Here is a 14,172-nt window from a genome sequence, read left to right as displayed (position 1 = left end):
TAATACATTTTGTTGCCTTCAAAAAAGTTTCAGGCAAGGATTTTCCATTCACTATTATTACTGTATCATCTGCGTAAGATACAATTTTACCAGGGATTATAACATCACATAAATCGTTTATGTATATTAGAAAGAGAATTGGGCCAAGCACAGTTCCCTGTGGTATTCCTGTTTCAGTACTATAAAAATCCCCTATTTTTGTTTTTTGTTTTCTGTCTTTGAGATAGCTAGTAAGAATTTTTAGTGTATCATTTTTTAAACCTATTTGATTCATTTTTTTAATAAGTAGATTGTGATTTACCGTATCAAAAGCTTTTCTTAAGTCTAGGAATATAGCTAAACTCTTTTTATTTTGATCAACAGATGTGTATAATTTTTTAGTTAGATCGAATATTGCATCTTCAGTGCTTAGTTTTGTTCTGAAGCCATATTGATTTTGGGACAGAATTTTGTTTTGTTCTAGGTAATTCATTATTCTATTTTTGATACATTTTTCAAATATTTTTGAGAGGTTTGAGACCAAGGAAATAGGTCTGTAGTTATCTAATATGTGCGTTTCTCCTGATTTGTGAATTGGTATTATGATAGAGGTTTTTAATTGTTCGGGAAAATGTCCCTCTTTTAAGGATATATTAAAAATATGTATCAATGGAGTTAAAATGTAATTTTTTATTTTTTTTAGTGTGTTACCTGATAAACCATCAATTCCTGTAGAATTTGTTGATTTTAGACCGTCAATGTGTTTATCAATTTCATCTGTTGTGATGGGTGAAAAATATTCTAAGGAGTTAATTGAATCGTTAGTTGAGTCTAAGTGTAAAGAGTCTACGGGTATTGTATTATCAATTTTACTAGAAGATTCAAGTACTTGATCTACCACATTTGTAAACAAGTTGTTGAAGTTTTCTGCAATAGTCGATTTGTCAGTTATAATATTTTCATTTATTATAATCTCATTGACATCGGTTGATACTTTTTTTTTGTTGTGATTTCGTTAATAATATTCCACGTTTTTTTGGTATCATTTTTTGCACTATCAATTTTTTCACAATAATACTTCTTTTTGCAATTTCTTATTAACCTATTTAGTAAATTTCTATACATTAAATATTTCGTTTTCATGAAAGGCATAATTCTTATGTTATTTTTTTGACAGGCTTTTTGATAATTTACCATCTCTTTGTATAATTTATCTCTTTGTTTAATAGAGACTATTAGTCCTACAGTGATCCAAGGCTTAATTTTTTTTATAATTTCTCTTAGCGATGACAATTTTATTTGTACTCTTCGAAATAAAAGTATTCAGTCTACGGATCCTGGCAGTGAAACTGCTGTGCGATGTGATATGAAGCGGTCTATTTTTCTTGAATGTAGGTATGTACCTACCTTTTTGTGTTTATAATAATTTTATTATCATTAGTATCTACGTTAATTGTAAGTAGAATACATTACAACAATTTTACATGCTCTCAGCTATCGCTTTTTACACAAACAAAACACATTTTTAAAAGTAACCACCAGGCCGTTGTCGGCAAAGGTAAGCAGAGAGAATAAACTGCTACACAATTCTGTCTCGTCATACACTCCTTGCTTCGTTAGTTGCCTCCGTTACTGTCGCACATAGCACGTGAGCCGCTCCCAACTAGCAATTATGTTAATAAATACTTGAAAATTGATGGGAAGGCTCTAAAACATAGTCTCTAGTCACAGTCAAAATTGATTTCATATCCTTTATTTCCTTTATTTCCTTTTCCAATTTTGATTGCTTAATTATTTATTTGATAGTTGGAAACTTGTGTGTATGGAGGCAACAACCATCACTTTTAATGACTCTATATCACTTTTAAAAGGTTTGTTTACTTGTCATTTTGATGAAATATCATGGAACCATTTATTGTAAAAAATACTTAATAAAAAAATAAAATTAAAAATGTACTTAATATAATTTAAGTATGTCTTTTAAATACGCGTAAACTTAAATTAAATACGTCGATACTTGAAGTGAACTTGTTTTCATTATTATACTGAATACTCGTTATTGCAGCTGGACTATTTAGGGCCGGTATTTCAGTTGCTTTTTAAGCTCGACTTGAGAGATGCACCACGTCGTGTAAAATTTCGAATCGGGCCGCAAACACTCATTATGTAGATGACGATTAGGTTTAAATTCCCGTTTAACACCAGCCGCCTGTTTTAATTTATGCAAGAAAAAAACATGGCCAAAAAGTGGGTTTTGTTTTATTTTCCGAAATATATTGTCAAACTTTGATATATGGTACTATAATTTTCTACAGAATTTAAATTGACACATTATGCAATAAAACCATAACCGAAAATGGATTCGTAAGTAGGAAATTTAGAACTTTCAAGCAGTTTTTTATTTGGCTGAGACTTTATTTTTTACTTGGCTTATAAAAATACTTGATCACAAAAATGCTTGATTATTTCAAAGGTAAATGTATTTTAATACTGAAAATATTTAAATAAAGCATATAAAATATTTCTAAGCCATCAAATTTTTAAACAAAAACAAATGATTTTGCAATTCTACGTTCACGGAGAAAAAATAGTATGGCTGACTTATCAAAATCCTGTTAAAAACGTGACGGCAAACCATTTCCTAACAAACTATCAGTACATCGTGTATCAATTAATTACATAATATATCAATTTTTTTATGAACACGTGTTCAGACATCCCCTTAACATATTCGTGTTTTACCGACGTTTGTCGGGAAACTTGTCAAGTCATTAGTTAAAGGCCTGCAGTCCCGTTTTTTAACAGAAATGCGAATAATTTATCCATATCTTTTATAAATTAGCATTATTTTATAGCATTAAGTTTTCACCGTGTAGACTAAGGTAGGTTTCATGACAACCCAATCTGACTCATAAGGGTGCGTATACATACGCGAGCCGAACTGCCGAGCTAAACGGCGATTTAGGAAAACAACGAAACGAGTTGCTGCGTTCCTTTCTCGTAATTCGTGACTCTGCTCGAGCGTTTTCTCGTACACACATAATATTCCTGGAGGCCTTCTCTGTAACTTTCAGGGGCTAACAAATCAGTAAGGTCGTGTCTTAACCTTTCCTTTCCGGTGCTGTCAAGTGAATGAACATCGTATCTTAAATATGTCTGTAAATATGTCTGTAAATATACTAAACACAGAGTTTATATTTTAAGTATTTCCCCGCAATAGTTTTATGTATTGGATGAAACAATTACGGTGAGCGGATAAATCATCACAATGATAATTCATCACATCTTTAAAAAGTTATATAAAGTCATGGAAAGTGATGAAACAAAAACTTTATTAACTGGGTTAGGTAGGTTAGGTTAGGTTACGTTAGGTTAGGTTAAATTTTTATTTTTTTCATCGTGTCTAATGACTTTATATCCGTTTTTAAAAGTGTGTTGAATTGTCACTGTGTTGACAACCAACAATTACAATCTATAAGTATTTACCGAGTGTAGGTACAGCACTGGTGAACAGCACAGGTAAGGAAGGGTTAATACGTGTTTGTGACGTGGCTGAACCAGGGGCACGGACGTTTCTAAAGATACAGACTAGGCCCCCTGAGTAGTGAGGATACTGAAATACCGTCCCTTAGTGGACATCCTCGTACGCCTTGCGGCGGCAAATTAATGGTTTGTAAACATTGCCTTATTTAACTTACTTGTATAATGCGCGTGCAGTAATTCATTTTTGCTAGTTCCTTAACTTGTTATAGTTTTCCAAATATACTTACGCCCGTTGTGTAATGTTTTCTTTACCAAGCTGAGTAGATAAATATCTACTAATGGGTGGTCAATGTAGGTAGGTCCCACATCAATCAACCATATTACGATTATTTTTACGTACATACCGTAGAACCATCTTTATTAGGTTCCCAAAAATTGCACGGAGAAAACTTACTCATATAAAATATTACTAATTTATTAAAAATCTGGTCATATCATTCGTATTCCTGTTAAAAACTGGACTGCAGGCCTTTAAAGAATGAATTGACAGATTTCCTAACAAACTATCTGTAAAACGCAAATGTGTTACGAGGATGTCGGAACACGTGTTAACAATGCACACACGTATAGAACATTCTGATATTGTCTCATTTCGAAATTATATTTATCAGGAAAAGCGCTGCTGCATTAACACATGTTTCGAAATATTTTTAATGGACTAATTTATTTATTTATTTATTGCATCTCACTATACATAAATCACGTTTTTTCTCATAAAAATTAACCTCATTAGGAGTAAGTCTGTGTCGAACAATTTACATTTGAGTGAAGCAAACATAGAGTAATCACAAACATAAAGCAACCACAGGAACATGTGTATTGTTTTGGGGAGTTTATTTGTGATGTGTTTAATACGATGTGTCCATCTGAGGTAATGGTGTATTATGATTTTTTAATATTTTATTTGGTCAGTTTTATCTAGAGTAGGGCCATCGCAGATGTTGGTGGCTGTGCATTCATGTGTTCTTATGGGGTTTGTCTTATATTTTGGGTGTCCTCTGGAATTTATACTGTACGTTGTAAATTTTATTTTCAGTATTTTTAGAGAAAGTAAGTTTGTGTCTAACCACGTTTTCACTTGCGTGATTCCTAATGCCGCTATATTTCACACCTTAGTCCAATATATAGATTTGAATAGTAAAACTGTGTCATCCGCATAACTAACAATTTTTCCGTCTATTTTCATCTTGAATAGATCATTCATGTAAATAATAAACAGGACGGGCCCTAGTTTGCTTCCTTGTGGAGCTCCATTTGTAATCGGCAGTGGCTTGTTAGTATCGTGAATAATTCTGACTTGTTGTGTTCTGTCAATCATACAACTTTTCATTTGACGGAGTCCCTTGCCTTTGATACCAATGTTTTCTAGTTTTTTAGATATGATTTTGTAGCAGATCGAATCAAAGGTTTTTTTGTATGTTTTTATTTAGTTATAAAAAATTACACTTTTGTATCTAGTATAAACCTTTTAATAACCTATTTCTATAACATTAAGGAGACTTTACAATACATCTAAAACTGTTTTTATAGAAAATCTAGGTAAATAGCTATTCATTAATGTCCTTGATCTGGATTGCTATGTTTATAATCTATAACGTATATCGATTGTGTATTCTTTTATGCCTCTTTTTTCTCTAAATCCATATTTTTTATCCGAAATTACTTTATCTTCCAGGAATTTAACAATTTGCTTTTTTAATACTCTTCCAAAGATCTTTGATACTGAGTTAACAATGTGATTTGGTCTACAGATAGTTGTTTCCATTTTATCTTTATATTAGTTATAAATAGGGATCACCAATCCTTGTTTAAAAGTACAAAGAAAGCAGCATTTTGTTAAATGTGTTACAAGTTTTAATATTTTTTAATGCAATCTGTTGTTATTTCATTTATTCCCATTCTGTGTTTTTTTTTCTAGGCGTTAATTAAATTTCATCTTCTGTAATTATTTTTATTTTAAGTCTTTGTTGTTTCGTCTGTGAATTGATTGTTGGTCTACTTGTTTGCGTTTGTGTTTTACGGTTCGCTTAACCTTTTCCCGTTTTTGCGAAGAAGTTATTTACACATTTTTCTATTATTTCTGTATTTGTACTAGAATCTATTTTTTGGAGTGAATATTTAGTGGTTCGATTTTATTATTCTGTGTGTATTTTTGTATGTACCTCTGTAACTTATTTTAATATTTTCTATATTGCTTTTGGGTTTTTGTTTTCTTTTTGTAGTTTAGGCCTGTAGTACTCGTATATCTCATAAGCTACTCTTATAATTTACATACATATGTTTCTATATCTTTCATTGTAATTAAGTTATTCTATGTCATACGGAGTAAGTTTAATTTATTTCGTTTACGAAGCATTTTAATATTACTTGTGTTATTTATAGTTTTATATGTTTCTAATTGGTGTAATTATTTATTCATTCGTTAACACAGCTGTAAATTTATCCCAGGCCTCTTCAGCATTCTGTACATCGTTTTTAATTTTTCATTTAAGTTTGAGTAGTCAACTATTTTTTGTAAACATTTTATGTTGGTCAAATTTTGTGTTTTCGGTGTCTATTGCTGTCATCTTCATGAAGTAATCTGTAATAGTGCATTCAAGTACTAATGTTTTTGTTTTTAGTTTTGTCTTAATCATTATATGGTCTATACAGATTTTAGTGTTTTGCGTGACTCGTGTTGTGATATTTATCGTGGGCTGTGCTAGTATTGTTAGGTTTGTGGATGTCCGTATTGTACTTACCAGAGGCACTTTAAAATGTTCACCGTTGGTAAGCAAAAACATAAAAACGCATGTTTTAGACAGATATTATTATATTTTCCTGAAACATTACATTAGTTCAAACATAAATATGCTAAAAAACGGTTAAAAATTCAAACCATCATTCTGGATAATGACTCCCACGTGAATTACTGTGTTTTAACTAACTTCCACCACAGATATCGATATTTATTGTATCCGCGATCGTTAAAATTTTTAAAAAAAAAATAGCGAATAAATCTTAATTCTATAGAATGCATAAAAAAATAAATTTGTTCAACGTTTTAGGAAAATAAAAATAATTTTTGGAAATTATTAATACAATTTTGATTCAGTATTGATTCATTAGTAGAATCGCCTCCTGTCCAATATGATCCCATAGCCGGTGTTCGGAAAGCAATCAACTGGCGATGGCCAAGCAAAATATTGACTTAGCGCCCACGCGGCTGGGAGGCATTTCAATTTGTTATTATTTGCCCGCAGGTTAACAATGGAAATATTTCTACCGAAGAGCGGGCTATCTCCAAACTCATTGGAGCAGGGACGGCTCGTGAAACCACTATGTACCCAAAGATCATATTTAAGCACAACTAGATTGCTTATTCCTGATACGATGTTATTTCTTCTGTCAAAAAGGTTAAAGTACCTATGTACCTACAAGTAAAAGCCCTCTGGGCGTCAAATAAATAAATAATACAAAACACTACGTAATATAATCATTGACAAATTAATAAAAAGTAGTTTATAGGTCTTCTCTATTTTGTTATGTTTTGTTTCTATTCGTTACAGTGTTTCTATAAAAGCCATCCATTTTTGCACTGCTAAGATGGTTGGCAGACTTTTTTCTTGAATAGATTACAATTGGCTCATTGATTATTTTGGCCTATCTGGGGCCTAGTAGTCGAAATATTTGGTGAAAATTGTCAACATCGGTTATCTTTCAATTAATTAGTTGATAAAGACAGCTTAATATTAGTACCTAATACTTTTTACTTTGGACGTAGGTACATGCAGTTTATGAAGACGACAGGGGAAAAACAAGGAATGTCAGTTAAAACCCCAAATTTAAGTAATAGAACCATCTAGTGGCATTACTGTGTATCTATTTGTGCAAAATTGTTTTAGCAACAACCGTCGCTGATTAAAACTCTGGCAGTTTATTTGGTTAGTTATGGCAATAATCATGAGCGTCCGTGCGCATGTAGAGTGAAAAAATTTACTCAGAAACAGCAAACAAAAAGCAGTTTCTGAAAAATATCCCTAAAGCCAACAGTTTGGTTGTGGTTGTGATGGGGAAGATATTTACATTTCCTCCGAGGCAGTTAACTAACCTAGTAAGTCTTCTCAGGAACACTGGTGAGCTGGGTCTACAACTGGAAGTATCAGAAGTCTGTGTTGGCGGCCTCGCATGAAATTATCCAAGACATAGAAACCTATCTCAGCGAGGATATCAGGTATTGGAAAAAAATGAAGTTTACACGCCATAAGCAGCATTACCTACAATGTCTTCAACATGGCTCATAAGTAGAAATACTTAATAGGTACTAATCATCACTACCAATCAATAGTTGTTATTTATTAGCATGTAGATTTAGTGTTATTTTATGACTGTGTGCCAGCAATAATAATCTGAATATCTAATAAGTAGCAATAATATTATGTATATTTATAATTAGTAATAATATTATGTACACATATTTACATTGTAATTGAACATGTACATCCTGTTGACAAACTGCTTGATTGTGGTTTAACGAGAAGCAACTTTGAAGAACAATAAATCAAAAAAATTAAGAAATCCTCCTAGAACCAATTCTGCTGATAGATACCTACCCAGCATTAGCGAGATAAACGTAGGTGGAGAAGATAAACCAGTCCAAGAAGTAGAAAGAATGTAAGATATAGTAAAATTAAAAAGCAATATAAAAGACGTGAGTATAATTACATAATAAAAATATTATTTTTACGTAATCTTTGACGCGCCAGCACTGCTCTCCGCTCGAGTGTGGCCAGGTGGGCAAAAGAAAAACCAACGGAAATAGAACTGCCACTCATCGCCGCCTATATTGGGATAGCCAGGAAAAAATGCACGAGTACATATCAAACTCCGTAATAAAAATATTAGAAAAAGAGTACTAGCTCGTCACTAACGCGTTTATAAATGTTTTTTTAGGTTTACACCAAACATTTGTATAGGCTCTTTTGGCCGTCTGCGTTTCCTACTTATCTACTTGTCGTCATCAAACAGGAGAATGGCTGGGAAGATGGAACCTCTTATATACTAGGTAATTATGGAAAAATAGCCTAATGCAAGGGCGTATATAAGGGGGGGGGGGGTTAGAAGGTTCAACCCCCCTCCAATTGGCTTCAGTATTACATAGGAAAAAAGAGAATAGTTACATAATAATTACATTCCTGGAAAATGCAACACTTATTTGCACCATCTCTTTTATTAACATGATGTTGATAATAAGTTGTGGTAATTATGTAGGTAGATGTCCCAAAAACTAATGTAATAAATTTTCCAACTCCCCTCCCCATTTCTCCCTTGCCGAACCCCCCCGTATATTATACCGTAGGTATTAAATAAATAAATATATTGTAGAATTAAAACATTCCTTCAATAATAACAAACCATTTGTCACATTAATTGATAAACAAAAAAATATTCAAAATGGCTACCGGTGAACAGCTGATCGATTACGGACACAAAACAGATTCCAACTTATGCGAGATTTGAATTGTATTTTTCATATGAAGGTACCAACATACCGACACTAACCATTATAAATTGGAACACCTCCCTACTAATAGACTGGTAGAACAGCTGTTAAAAATGTGCGAGCTATTAGCTAAGTTCACAACCAGTTATTTTACAGGTTGTTGCCTAGCACCTAGCGGTCAGAAGCAAAACTAGGGCCTATAGATAAAACAGGTGTTTTAATTACCAATTGGCTTTTCTTTGACAGTGTTTTGTTTTTGATAATTAGCTTGTCAGTGTGTGTTATTTGGTTAGGTTATAAAAAGCCTCGCCGAGTGGATTTCTCACTTCTTCTCTCCAAAAAATAGTAACAAGCGGTCATTATGGTTAACTGACCGTTAGTAAAAGTGTTTTGTCCGGGTCGGGAATAACTTTTAAACTCGTAACATTAAATAAATTAAAAATGCAGTTTGTGCAGTAAAAACGAAAACCATGCGTCTGTTATTTTGAAGACTTCATCAAGCCCCAAACTATTCTCAACAACAGCCAAATACTGAATGGTGGTTAGAAACCTACTTTACCGACACTCGATTTGATTCGAATTGTAACTTGTAAGAAATTAAAAATGGCCGATGCCAAATACATTTAATTGGTTATAATTTTAAACTTATTGACACAAGTTTACGATAGTAATGGGATAAACAGGGTTGCGATTTTAAAAACACGATTGTTATCTTACTAATAGAACCGATTGTTCTATATCCGGCTTGAAGGACCAAAAAATGTTGCGTACCAAATCGGTTGGCACTCGACGAATGGACTGTAATTTTTAACAAGAAAATAAGAATGAACAATCGTGTTTATCATAAGGAAAAATAAAGGTGGCAAGGAGGCCTTTACCTTGTGAATGTTGTTGCTTCAATTTTAAGTTCTGATGTTGATCTTGAATGTTCTGTGCGCACTATAGTCTATAGATGTACATCTAGTATTGTTTCACTAGATATCACAAACATTTATTGTTTCACATCAAGAACATACAATATTTATTTAATGTACGATGATTGGGGCTGATAAATTATACTGTTTTCCGATAATTATTACGAGGGGGATGCGAGAAGGCAACAAATGTGCAACTATATGCAAATATATATATTTATATATATGCGATATGACGAAAAATACATCAATCCAAAAAAGACACTTGCTTTGCCTTCTATTTTTCAAATCGTCTTGCTTCTTTTTTCGTAGTCAAGACCTTTAAAAAATGGAATAAAATCAAGGGATAGGGCAATTTAGGTAGGAACCGGTTGTTGGCATAACCATAAAAGTGTTTCAATATTAAACAATATCTGAAAACCTTGAACATGAAATATATAATGTGTATAAATGTATTATACCTAGATGTATAAATAGCTACAAGATTTATTAAAAATACCCAAAAAGATACAGGTAGGCACCTACCTAACTGAACATTGAATGACCCATTTTCATATTGCACTCGAAGCACCAATATTTGCTGTAGTAGCGACCTTTCAACTTCCAACTGGACATATAAGATTTTAAGTAAGTACGTATATACATTAACCTATTTAAACAAATAAATTATATCCTTTTTCAAGTGTAATTTTAGCGGGACAGAAATAAAAAATTAAAAACATTATTTGATTTTTTGATGTAACCATTTTTTTAAATAATTTAATAAAACCATGGTCTGATTTTTTCAAATCTTCATTTTTTTTTTTTTTTTAATTTTATTTATTCATAAAAATATATTAGGATACAAGTTTTTTACATGCTTTTCGACTACCACACTAGACACATGTCCGTATTATGGTAGTCGAAATTGGTTTAGAGTTTTAGTTACGGACAAAGTCTTATTGCAATATTTTCCTCCTATAATAAAGTAGGTACCGACAGCATTTTTTGATACTGGTAATCAACATTAATCCGTTGGCAGCACTTGGTATAATCTATGTTTTTGCTGTCATGAATGACAACAAAACGTCAAAATGCAAAGTTTCAATGAAGTACCTAGTTATTTAATATATGAGAAGAACGTAGAACGGCTAAATAACACTATTTTGTAGATGGATCTAACGTAACAGATATGTATTTTTGTTCTGAATTATGAAAATGTGCCCACATTACATTTACAAGTATAATTGATCCCAGTGTGTAATTGAGATGTATGTTGATTTTTTTTTCACGAATGGATTAACAGTTATGGTAAGCAGCATTCAGCTTTCTTGGTGTACACCTATATATGTATAACATACCAATATGTTTCGATACCTACCAGCAGAGTAGTTGCTTTTTGATTACTTTAAATGTTATCGCTACCTGATCTGCTGTTATGTACATTTTAAAGTTTGTTATGTCTTGTAAGACAGAAGAGGTACTTTTATAAATAAACATTAAAACCTAAATTGACATAAAAGTAATAACTTTTCAGGTTTGCGAGCTGCATTTTAGAAAGGAGGACATTATTAAAGCCAGTGTGCGCACCAATATACAAACTGGAGAACAGTCAAAGATATTAGAAGAACGAGATGTGCTATGCGCAGTTCGTACTGAGTGGAATTGTTTTGCCGAGTGTCGCCGGTTTTGTTCACCAATACTACTGCACACCTTCGCTTGCGCTAAGGTATCCGCACTAATACATAGAACAGATTTCTGTGCGTACACGTCCCGATACCGTTCAAAGTACCCTAATTAGGTAGTACTCCGGCTACGGTCCGGCGGCCAACATAGCATATCTCGTTCTTTTAATATCTTTGAGAACAGTGTATAATGAACTACAAGATAGTGAAGCTTGCTCTAGGAGTTAATCCAACCTACCTGTCAGCGCCTCCGACTTCAGCCCGAGAAAGGAGGACATTATTTAAGTTAGTGTGCACTGTGTGCACACCAATATACAAGCTGGAGAACAGTGTATAATGAACTACGAGAGAGTGAAGCTTGCTCCAGGAGTGGTGCCTTCAATTGTCCAGCATACCTGCCAGCCAGAGGCGTCTCTAGGAGTCCAGAAGTAGAAGGTCAATCGAAAAAAAAAAGAATATGAAATGTTAATACATATTGCTAATGCGTAAAGAATATTATAAAAATGAGGATGATTTAATGTTTTGTGTGTAGTTACTGATAACAGTTCTATTAACAGAAAAGCAATGATGTTTTTCAGCTCTCCCCCGCAACTGAAAACTGCCATCCATCTAATGTTTACCTTTATATTTTAGATTCTGTCCAGACTCTATTCAAGTGTATAAGAAATAATGTGATCAATCAGAAAGACACTATTGTTTATTGTTTCTAGACTTCCACAATCATACGTCTGAATCAGTAGCTACATTCTCTTCCATATAACGACTTCAAGAATTAGAATGTAAAAATTTAGTCAAGTATTCTTAAGGATTAACACTGAAATATCTTGCCCAGATTCTTTTGAAAGACAAAACGTGAAGCTTGTTCAAAATGTGTTTAATGAATTTATTCAGCAGGCGTTGTTGATTGCAACTGCTGATTTCATATATTTTATTTGCATATGGTGGAATATTGTCAATGTAAAAACTCCATTCAACGGAATAAGATTTGGAAGTCCCAGCAACTCCAGCATCCACTTTCTTTTAAACCTGGTGAAGAAAATTTACTATTCTTGGAAATATTTATTAAATTCGTTATTTTGATTCACGGAAAGCTTCAAAAATAATTACAATTCATGTTTTAACCCATGTTTGACATATTTTGCATACTATTTCAAGGTTGAAGTACTGAATTTTTCGAATCTAAATCTGGGGAGATTTATAATATCGGCATACCATCACTAGTTGGTGCCAATATCAAGGGAACACAAAATCCGACAATAATGGGGTTGGCCGTGGTTTTATTTATTGGTTGGCCAAGTGGTCCTGTACACGTTGGGTCCTGTACATGTACATATCGGTCTTCAGTAAATGGAAGCTGAAACCTCAGTGACCGGCCATTCCAGATTAACCAGCTCTATTTCTGTGTCGCAAGAAAGATATTCGAGATGCCCAGTCTACACAATTTATACAGTCTAATGGCCGTTAAGTTGACAGCTTACGGCTATACTCTCGTAGAAGCATTAAACAGAGAAAGGTTGATTTGACGATCGTCATTTTGACGAACATTAACTATCTGGGGTTAATGTAGTTTCCTTCTTCCCTTCTCACAATGTCCTTATCGGCCTTTCCGTCTCTCATAAACCTTCTTCCCAAAAATATGCAAACTCATCCACCTGCTCCAAGTATTCATCTTTCACAACTATATTGCACACTATTTTCGTACTCTATCTTTCAAAGACCATGACTTTGGACTTATTTACATTCATAACTCTTTCTGCATACACACTTGGTTCATTTCAGACACGAGAGACTGTAGATCTTCTATACTGTTAGATATCAGCACCACATCATCTTTATTATTATGATTTTACGATCGATTCCTTAATTGTTGCAGTATAAATCCTGCGCTGACCCAACTGGGCGATGCTTACATCGAGCCCGAACTGTGCGAGTGGGCCGAGGCCACCGCTAGTCGCATGATCTCCGAAGACCTAACGATGGACAACCTCAAGAAGATGAAGAATTATTACCTCACTTATTACAATGGATTATCTGGTCCTACCTAATGTATGTTTTATTTATAATCATGAAAATGGATTTTGTTAAATAAATCATTTTTATTACTTAACATTCTTAATTTTTTTTATACTATTTAATTTTGGTAAGTCACAGATAAACTACAGGTTTTCATGAAAAATTCAAATAGATTACATATATATTTTTTTAAATACAGAAAGAAAAGGAAATGAAAAACAAGAGAAGGTTTATACACAATTTATTTATTTTAAGGATTCTTTAAATATCGGTGTTAGCACTAGCTAAATAATACACAGTGCAGTTAAACCTCGATATTCTGAACACATTTATTCATTCTAATCATTAACACGTTGAACGCCATGTAGGTCACAGGTGACCTCATAATGAAAATCGTCATTTTTCTCCCATAGCGCCATGACGGTCACCGGTGACCGCAGTTAATTTTCTTAATTTTCATGGAAAATTTTGTTAAAAAAAAAGGAATACGTTTTGATGTCACCGATGCCATCTGAGTATTTTTTTATTTAAATTTAAAATGCTAAATTAAAAAGTTAAATATGTATCAGCTCTCCCC

General features: G+C 33.0%; 1 long non-coding RNA gene across 2 annotated transcripts; it reads left to right on the top strand.

Moving 5' to 3' along the window:
* The first annotated feature begins 10,975 nt into the window (after positions 1 to 10,975).
* Positions 10,976 to 13,836, top strand: LOC149412505 (uncharacterized). Of its 2 annotated transcripts, none has more exons than XR_016304571.1 (3): positions 10,976 to 11,208; positions 11,435 to 11,867; positions 13,456 to 13,836. It is a non-coding gene; the product is annotated as an uncharacterized LOC149412505 (long non-coding RNA). The 2 variants fall into 2 exon arrangements; XR_016304572.1 differs by having other exon boundaries at positions 11,435 to 12,017.
* Positions 13,837 to 14,172: the final 336 nt, after the last annotated feature.

The sequence above is a fragment of the Hesperophylax consimilis genome, chromosome 23 (assembly GCF_061612785.1).
Source record: "Hesperophylax consimilis isolate HC1 chromosome 23, BYU_Hcon_1.0, whole genome shotgun sequence".
NCBI lineage: Eukaryota > Metazoa > Arthropoda > Insecta > Trichoptera > Limnephilidae > Hesperophylax > Hesperophylax consimilis.
This window is presented reverse-complemented; position numbering and strand designations above follow the sequence as displayed.